An 8,467-nucleotide genomic window follows, 5' to 3' on the forward strand; every position below is an offset into this window, starting at 1 on the left:
TAAAGGTCGAGCTTTATTAAGTGTAGGTAAAAAGGATGCTCAAAGAGCTATGAGAGTCGTCCATGAAGGAATATGTGGAACACATGTTAATGGCAAAATGCTAGTCCAAAAGATAATGAGAGAAGGATACTATTGGACTACCATGAATAGGGACTGTCATCAATATGTAAAGAGATGTCCCAAATGCCAAATCTACGCAAATTTGCAACATGTTCCTCCATCTCTCCTCTACACATACACTTCTGAAAGATAATAGTGCGAGAGGAAAGAAGAACGACCATCCTTCTTCTTCCTCTCCCATTAACGAAGTACATGCTACGAACACCTCTAAACAGCGAATCCAAAGGTCAAAAAGAGTGTTCACTCCACTTGGTATGAGTTGTGAAACAACTTTCGAAAGGCTACACCACAAAGGACTAGTCATGCCCATAGGAACTATCAAGGATCCAGTTCCCAAAGCCAGGCCACCTAAGTGGGATCCTAGTAAACACTGCGAATATCATCAAGGAAAGGGTCACGGCACTGAGGAGTGTTGGAAACTCAAAGAAGCTATTCAGGACCTGATTGATAACAATAAAACTTCCGAGATTCTAACCATCACAGAAGATCAAACATCCTTCGATCCTTCACTCCTTATCACACCTGTAGGTGAGCCCATGATCGATATAACCTATATAACTTCTATTGATGAAGTGACCATGATTGAGGAAGATGAAGGGGTTTTCTTAGATAATACCGAGGAAAATTTCTCAAGTCTAAAAGAAGACGCTCGAAAACTGCAAGATGTCATTGCCATGCTCTTGAATGTGGTAGAAGGATTAACAAGTCGGATAATGGTTATCGAACAAAATTCTCACCAAGGATTCAATGAAGAATTCAATGCTCCTAAGCCACGGGCAAAACGGACCATGGAAAACCTCGTTGATTCAAATCACCTTCATATTCCTCTTGGAAACAGGAAGGCCAAGAACAAGTACTAATAATAACAGTGGCTGGAAAGGAAAGAAGAACGACAATCCTTCTTCTTCCAAAACTACCCACTCAAACAACGTTAGCACATTTGACTTGGATGAGATCCTTGCCATGAACAAACGAGGGCGAATAAGAAACTTCACACCTATTGGTATAAGTTATGACACCGCATTTGACCATTTACATGAAAAAGGTCTTATAACTCCCATTGGACCGTTAGGGGATCCACCTGTCGAAAGGAGGACGGCTAGCTGGAATCCCAACGCACATTGCAAGAATCACCAAGGTAGGGGTCATACTACTGAGAACTATTGGAAGCTGAAAGATGTCATCCAATATTTGATTGATAATAACAAGTTTTCTGTACCTCCAGTCGGCAAGAAGACCGAGTGATGATAAGGCACAAGACAAGAGGCGAGCTTCAACGACAAGATTTCATGACCTCTTTTTCTATTTCTTTTTTCATCCCTTTCCCCAACAAGTCTAGCATAGGCACCCTTTGTTTTCCTTAGATTTATTTTGTAGGTTTTTTTTTTTTTATTTTCCCCTTAATAAAATGAGCATTTTGTTTTCTTGCATATGATCATTGCGTTACATTAAAAAAAAATAAAAAAATAAAAAAATCGCCGAATTAAGCACAAGGTATACCAATAATTTGAGGCACCTCTTGTAGCCATATCTTATTATTTTCACCTTTTATACTTCAAATATACAATCCTTTTTGATAAAACACTTTGAGCCTCGTCTAACGATAGACCTTTCATTTTTTTTAACCCACATCTACCTAACCTTGGGATAGGGATGGTGTGCAACTTATGCAAGTTCTAAATACAAAAGCTTGAGTGATCTCAAAAGAATAAAATAAAAATATAATAAATAATAAAAGTGTACAAAAGGGAAAGTGTTCTTATGTCTTGGATATAAAAATATCTTTGATAAGAACATGTCTCAGGTTGCGTTTCTTATCGAGTGCTCGGTACCGTGCCTAAGAAACATGAATGCCAAGTGAGTGATATACCGCATAATCGGGATTGCCCACACTTATCAAAATAAAAATGCAAAAGCAAAAAAACATAGAGAAAGCAAAAAATAAGCAAAAGAGAGAGAAAAAAAGAAAAAAAATAAACAAAAAAAAAAAAAAAGTGAGAAAAGCTCAAGCATAAAAATATAAAGATTCAAAAAGCAAGGTTGCACACCTTGGGGGCTTATCTAGGGTCTTGAGCCTTTATCCCCTTCTTCTTCAACCTTTAGCCTAACCACGTTACAACCTTAAAAGACCTTTTTGAGGTATACATACACTTGTGCGAGGTTCGGCTAGAGCTACGTTTGACCTGATTCCTAACGGATACGTAGGCAACCTCACATTGAGGTGCGACCGTAATAAAATGCATTCATTTTCACATTCACACACCCACACCGTGATCATATCAAGGGATCTCCGATGCTCATCCCTATTTACTTAGAGCTAGACTTGGGGGCTTGATCCTCACATCATTAGCCTACCTAGCCTAAGAGTCATCATTATTTGACTCTTATTAAATAATATATTTTCCACACCGTTAGCCTTTGCAGCTTAACTTTAGTGTCACTTTCACACACTGCACAGATACATGACCAAATAGTCCTTCCCAGTAGGAACCCTTTGTCATGAAGTCTTAACACAACGTTGAAGCATGCTTTGTCAAAATCACACATCACTCATCATTCATAATCATCATTGCATCGTAAAGTATGAAGTGCTTAGCCTCCATGCCTAAGTTACCTAAATACTTTCAAATAGGTTGGATTAATCCTTGCACCTTGAGAGATAGTATCAAATGAATATATGTGTTTAAGCTCATTCAACATGCACCATCAAACACTTCGATTCTTTTTTCGCGTCTTTCTTTTTCGGGAGAAAGTCGGTACCCTCCACAAAAATGACGGAAAATTTTTGCTTTTTTGCATTTTCGAGTCGCACATCACACACGAGTCATGTACATTGAGTCATGTCGTGTCATATCACATCGAGTTGAGTCTAACACATGTGTCAAAACACATTAAGTCACACGAGTCATGAGTTACACGTGTCAATTCACCTTGGGTCAACCTCAAGCCAGTCAGTCACATTGAGTCAACCTCAAGTCAGTCATCAAGCCTTAGGTCAACCCTAAGAAAAACAATAGCAAAGTCTATTTTGGCAATTCTTTTGATTTTTACAGGAATACAACCATTCAACAAAGCTCCTGTTCGCAGCCAATCGAACGATCTCAAAGCTCTTTTGTTCAGAGACGCGTGGACATGTTATTTAAAGCTCTTTTGTTCAGAGACGCGTGGACATGTTATTTAAAGCTCTTTTGTTCAAAGACGCGTGGACATATCATCAAGCACTTTTGTTCAGAGACGCGTGGACATATCATTCAAAGCTCTTTTGTTCAGAGACGCGTGGACATATCATCAAGCTCTTTTGTTCAGAGACGCGTGGACATATCATTCAAAGCTCGTTTGTTCAGAGATGCGTGGACATATCATCAAGCTCTTTTGTTCAGAGACGCGTGGACATATCATCAAGCTCTTTTGTTGAGAGACGGGTGGACATATCATCAAGCTCTTTTGTTCAGAGACGCGTGGACATATCATCAAGCTCTTTTGCTCAGAGACGCGTGGGCATCCTATCAAAGTGACAAGGCAATAATCGTGTCGTTGAGCGACTACACCTAAGTCAAATTAATTTATAACGCTCTACCAACCTAATACGTGTATAGGGTAAATAGAGGGGTCGAACCACAAGGAGACATGCATAAACACCGCATTCACTACTTAAAACTTTAAGCTATCTCGGGACAAGAAGTATGAATAACTAAGAGATTAAACTAAGGATTAAGAATGATTAAAGATCAATATAACTAAACACCAAGGGAAGTGGGTAGATGTAGACGTCACTTGATCATGCAATAACACAGAAGCAAAGCAATGGTAAACTAAGCATGCAAGAATATCGAAATAAAGCTCGATCTAACCGCCTTCCGGGGTTAATCGATTTCTCCTAACATAGCCTCTATGTTTCCGCATTAGAACCATATATTAGAAGGTGCAAACAAAGAATTATCGATAGTAATGAATCTCAACTAAGTCAACTTCCGTTACTTGTTAGTAAAGATTCATCTTTGATCAACTAACAATGTGCACTTGCAAGAAAGACCAAAGAATATCAAGCATACAAAGACTTTAATCACCATTAACATAACCCCAACATCATAAGCATGAATCAATTAACAACTACACCATCCCCACACCCTTGGCTAGGTGACTACTCACAAATCATATTGAAGACAATATCAATCATCAAATCAATAAGCATCGACATGATCAATAAGCAAAGAAGGAAAATCAAAATAAGCAAACAAAACTAGATACAAAAGTAAAGAAAGAGAGTAAGAGATTGCTCATTAATTGAAGATGAAGATTTACAAAGATTCAATCAAGCTCCTTCTTCAATATCCAAGTTCATCAATGGAAATCCACACTTTCTCTCTCTACTAATGAAGTTTCTCTCTCTAGATTAAGCTAAAAAATGTAGAAAATTAAAACTAAGTTAATCTCCCCTAAAACGTTCTAAAAAAGGGACTTATATAGTCCGTATAGAGTCAGCTGACAAAAGGAGAGGTCTGACCGAACAAATGGGAAGGTTCGGCCGGACTACAGGGTAGGTTCGGCCGAACCATGGGTAGGTTCGGTCGAACCTCCCTGATCCTGGTCTGGTCGAACTCCTGTGGTTCAGCCACTCCTGCAAAAATGCCAATTTTAATCTTGCCCCTGCCTCGAAGTTCGGCCGAACCACTAAGCAGGTTCGACCACACCTTGGTTCGGCCACACCATCAGGAGGTTCGGCTGAACCTCTTCTGAATCATGCTTCCTCTAGCTTCCTTTGAGCTTAGCTTCCTCCTCTTGAAAATCTCGATGGTTCCTACAAAGCATAAGCATGAAAAGCACAATAAGAACAAAGCGGGAAGACTAAGAAAAGGGAGGATAAAGGAGAAAGAAAAGAGAAAGCAAAGCTAAGTAAAAATGCTTAGAAAGAGGGCCAAACAAGTGCAAACGAGGGGAGAATCCTTAGAGAAAAAGGATAAAAGAGTGGCATAAATGCCACTCATCAAAATCCCCCACACTTGCCTTTTGCTTGTCCTCAAGAAAGGAATACTAAAACAAAAAGACAACACACACAACAAGCATAATATGACAAGGGTTAAGAAAATCAATCAAGTTTCACGATGGGAAATGCTCCAAATGGACTCTAACATAGGGACATGAATCAAATAATGCTTACTTTTCTCAACTCAAAGAGGGGGAACACGTTCTAAGATGCTCATGGTTGAGGGAGACAAACCTAAGCTAAGCGTAGAGAACTAATGATTTCATCCTCTGCCCTAGCTCCAACCAAGACGGTTCGCGTTCTCTCCACTAGCTTCAAATCATCCCCAAGTTAGCTCCTCATGGTTCCTCGAGGGAACCGGAAAAAGAAATTTATTGTGGAGTCATGAGGTTATCCCGACATCTCAACTATGCACACTCTTTCCATAGGGTTGAAATCTATCTCCCTCCACCGTTCTTTGACCGCACTTCTCCAAGTCCAAGGGTCTTAACTTGGGTTGTAATGTCATGGCTAAGGGTTAAGGTTGGGAATTAATTTGAAAATTTTTGGTGGCAAATCCTAAGTGAAGCAAAAGAGTGGCCATCTCTCAAGAACCACCTAAGAATTGAACCTAAATTCAAATTACAACCTTCAATACAAAATTTCATAACATTACTTCATTTCTCTCATCATTTCCTCTTCCTTTTCCTTCCCCTTTTTATTTTTATTTATTTATTTATTTTTTTTTATATTTTGAACTTCATACGTTGCATCCTTCCTCACAAATTTTTTGCAAATATTTCCTTTCATGAACAACTTTCAAAATCTCACTTGAACCAATATTCACAACTTTCTTGCCCTAAAACCAACACTCTCGAATTCGAACCTCAAAAACCAATGCTTTACTAACTACAAGGGTTGGTAGAACATAGGCCAATAGGTTTGTAATATGGCTAGATCAAGAAAGGGGAATGAGGCCCAAATTGGTTAGCAAGTGGGTGGATGTAAAAATGAAAACCAAATTTGTAACAAAACACAAAGAAAACAAAGAAAAATGAGAAGAAATGCCCTCTTCCTCCTTTAAAGTTGTTTGGTCACGATCTCGGGAGCTAAATACCAACACAAAGATTAAGACATGCATAGTTAAGGATCCAAAACGCCGCTCACAAGAGTGATGAAGGCTAGAACAAATGACGCTCACACGGGATAAAATAAGCAAATACCAACCAAGGGAATCCTATTCACTACGGAGAGCAACACCATCTTACCACTTTCCCGTGAACTAGGGGGTTCAAACGTCATCAAGAGTTCTAAACCGGGCTACCTTAGCTTATAATGTGTCTAATTCAACCTTAAGCATTCTTAAACCGTGTAAACCCTCATCAACTAGGAAGGTAAGCATTCAAAGCCATGTCATCAAAAAGGCACATAAATTCTTGAATCCAAATGAATGAGCAAATCCACATCAAAAATGTTTCAACTTGTCATAGTCATGCTCGTTACACAAAAGAGAACAAGAAAAACACACAAAAGGGAGGAAGAAATTAAAAAGGTTCATAATCGAGGCATGTAAATCAAATAAATCCCAATCGACATACAAGTGATCGTTGATATCAACATCAACGATCCCAGGTTCCTTGGAACCAAAATCAATCAACCTCGAACCATTCAACTCTTCCTAAACTAGACCTAAACTAAGCACTCAAAGAAAAAGAAAAAGAAAGAGAGGAAAGGTCTCACCGAATGCCGCTTGAAATATAAGACAAGGTAATATATCCAATCTCACCAAGGGAGCTAGTGTTGCTCCTTAACGTCCTACATCTCCGCTTCAAGCTTCAATAAAGGTGAGCCAAACAAAAGAAACTACAACAAAACAAGAAAAGGTTAGAAAACAAACAAAAAGACTAAAGAAACAAACAAAAAGAAGAAAAATTAATAAAAAGCTATCTACAAAGTTTGGATTAAGGGGATTTGGAGTTTCGGGAAATTTGGATTTGTTTTTTCGGGAGCATCTCCACCTACAAAGACTCGGGGATCATCAAAGAAAATCATCAGAAATCAGCAAAAATAACCATAAAACATCATCATCATCATCACATCAATAATCATAAAACATCACCATCTCATCACATCACCATCACAACATCACCAACATCATCACCACCGCCACAACGCCACATCAATACCACAAAGCCACTATCCTCACTATCCTCCTTATGTGCAAGCAACTACCCTACCACTCTACCTTCCTATGTACACTTCAACCAACCAAAAGGACATCCTCCCCCACACTATTCCTTTGCTCGTCCCGAGCAAAAGTGACAAGTGAGAAGATCGGGGGGGGGGGGGGGGGGAGGGAAAAGTTCCCACAGCATCACTGGTTATCATCTCCTCGCCCCCTAGGTTGAGGGGGGTTGTTAGGATCAAACCCGGGAGTGTCCATGAAAGGGTGGAAGGGTTGGTTAAAGTGCTCATAGGGCCACCCTTGGGCACCCCAACCACCATCAAAAGGAGCGGGGGTGGATGCGGATGCCGGGTCATAAGCCGGATCACACCCACCCGGACGATAGGGGTCGTATGGGGGGGTGCCAACGCGTTGGGTAGGGTCGATGAGACCTTCCCAATAGGCGTAGCAAGGGGGGGTGGGGTGTTGAGGGTCATAGGGTCCCCAATGATTGACCGGACCCTCTTGAGGAGGGTGGTAGGGGTAGTTCACATAGGGCGCTTGAATGCCCGCTTGCACAAGATTGTCATAATTTGCCCTCGCGTAGTACCCCCATTGCTCAATGGAAGCTTTATTGTCTCGACGAATATCATCGAGGGTACTACGAAGGGCATTGAAATCAAAAGGAGGAAAGGAAGAAGAAGAAGATGCCTCACCTCCCCCGCTAAGGGGGGGATTGATTTGCTCTTGATGGAGGACCGGTGGAGGTTGAGGAGCTCCACCCCGGGCTCTAGTTCGCCTCAGCTCATTGGGGATGATTTGCTGAGGGATCTTCCATTTGAGAGGAGTGGAGTGGTCCACCGTAGTGAGGTCGGGGTCCGGGAGGACACACCATTCGATCTCCCTATCGACCAGGAGGATAAAACGGCGCTTGCTAGTAGTGAAATTGAGGAAGCGGCTGTGACGGAGGGCGCTTATGGATAGAGCATAGGGAGGGAACTCGTCGGTGAGCTCTTCTCGGTTTTGGTGCACGGGTGGGAGCAATTCAATTTGGTCCTTGTATGCTCCACCCTTCAAAGAGAGAGCAATGATAGTAATCATGCCACCCATAAATATCTCATCACCTAGACGGTTGTCCCTAGTATCCAAGAGCCGTTGGATAAAGGTGTTTGAGCATTGAAATTTTATCCGTTGAGGATTGTCGGCCAAGAATAGGCAAG

Source organism: Chenopodium album, chromosome 9, assembly GCF_948465745.1.
Source record: "Chenopodium album chromosome 9, dcCheAlbu1.1, whole genome shotgun sequence".
In the NCBI taxonomy this organism is placed as follows: domain Eukaryota; kingdom Viridiplantae; phylum Streptophyta; class Magnoliopsida; order Caryophyllales; family Amaranthaceae; genus Chenopodium; species Chenopodium album.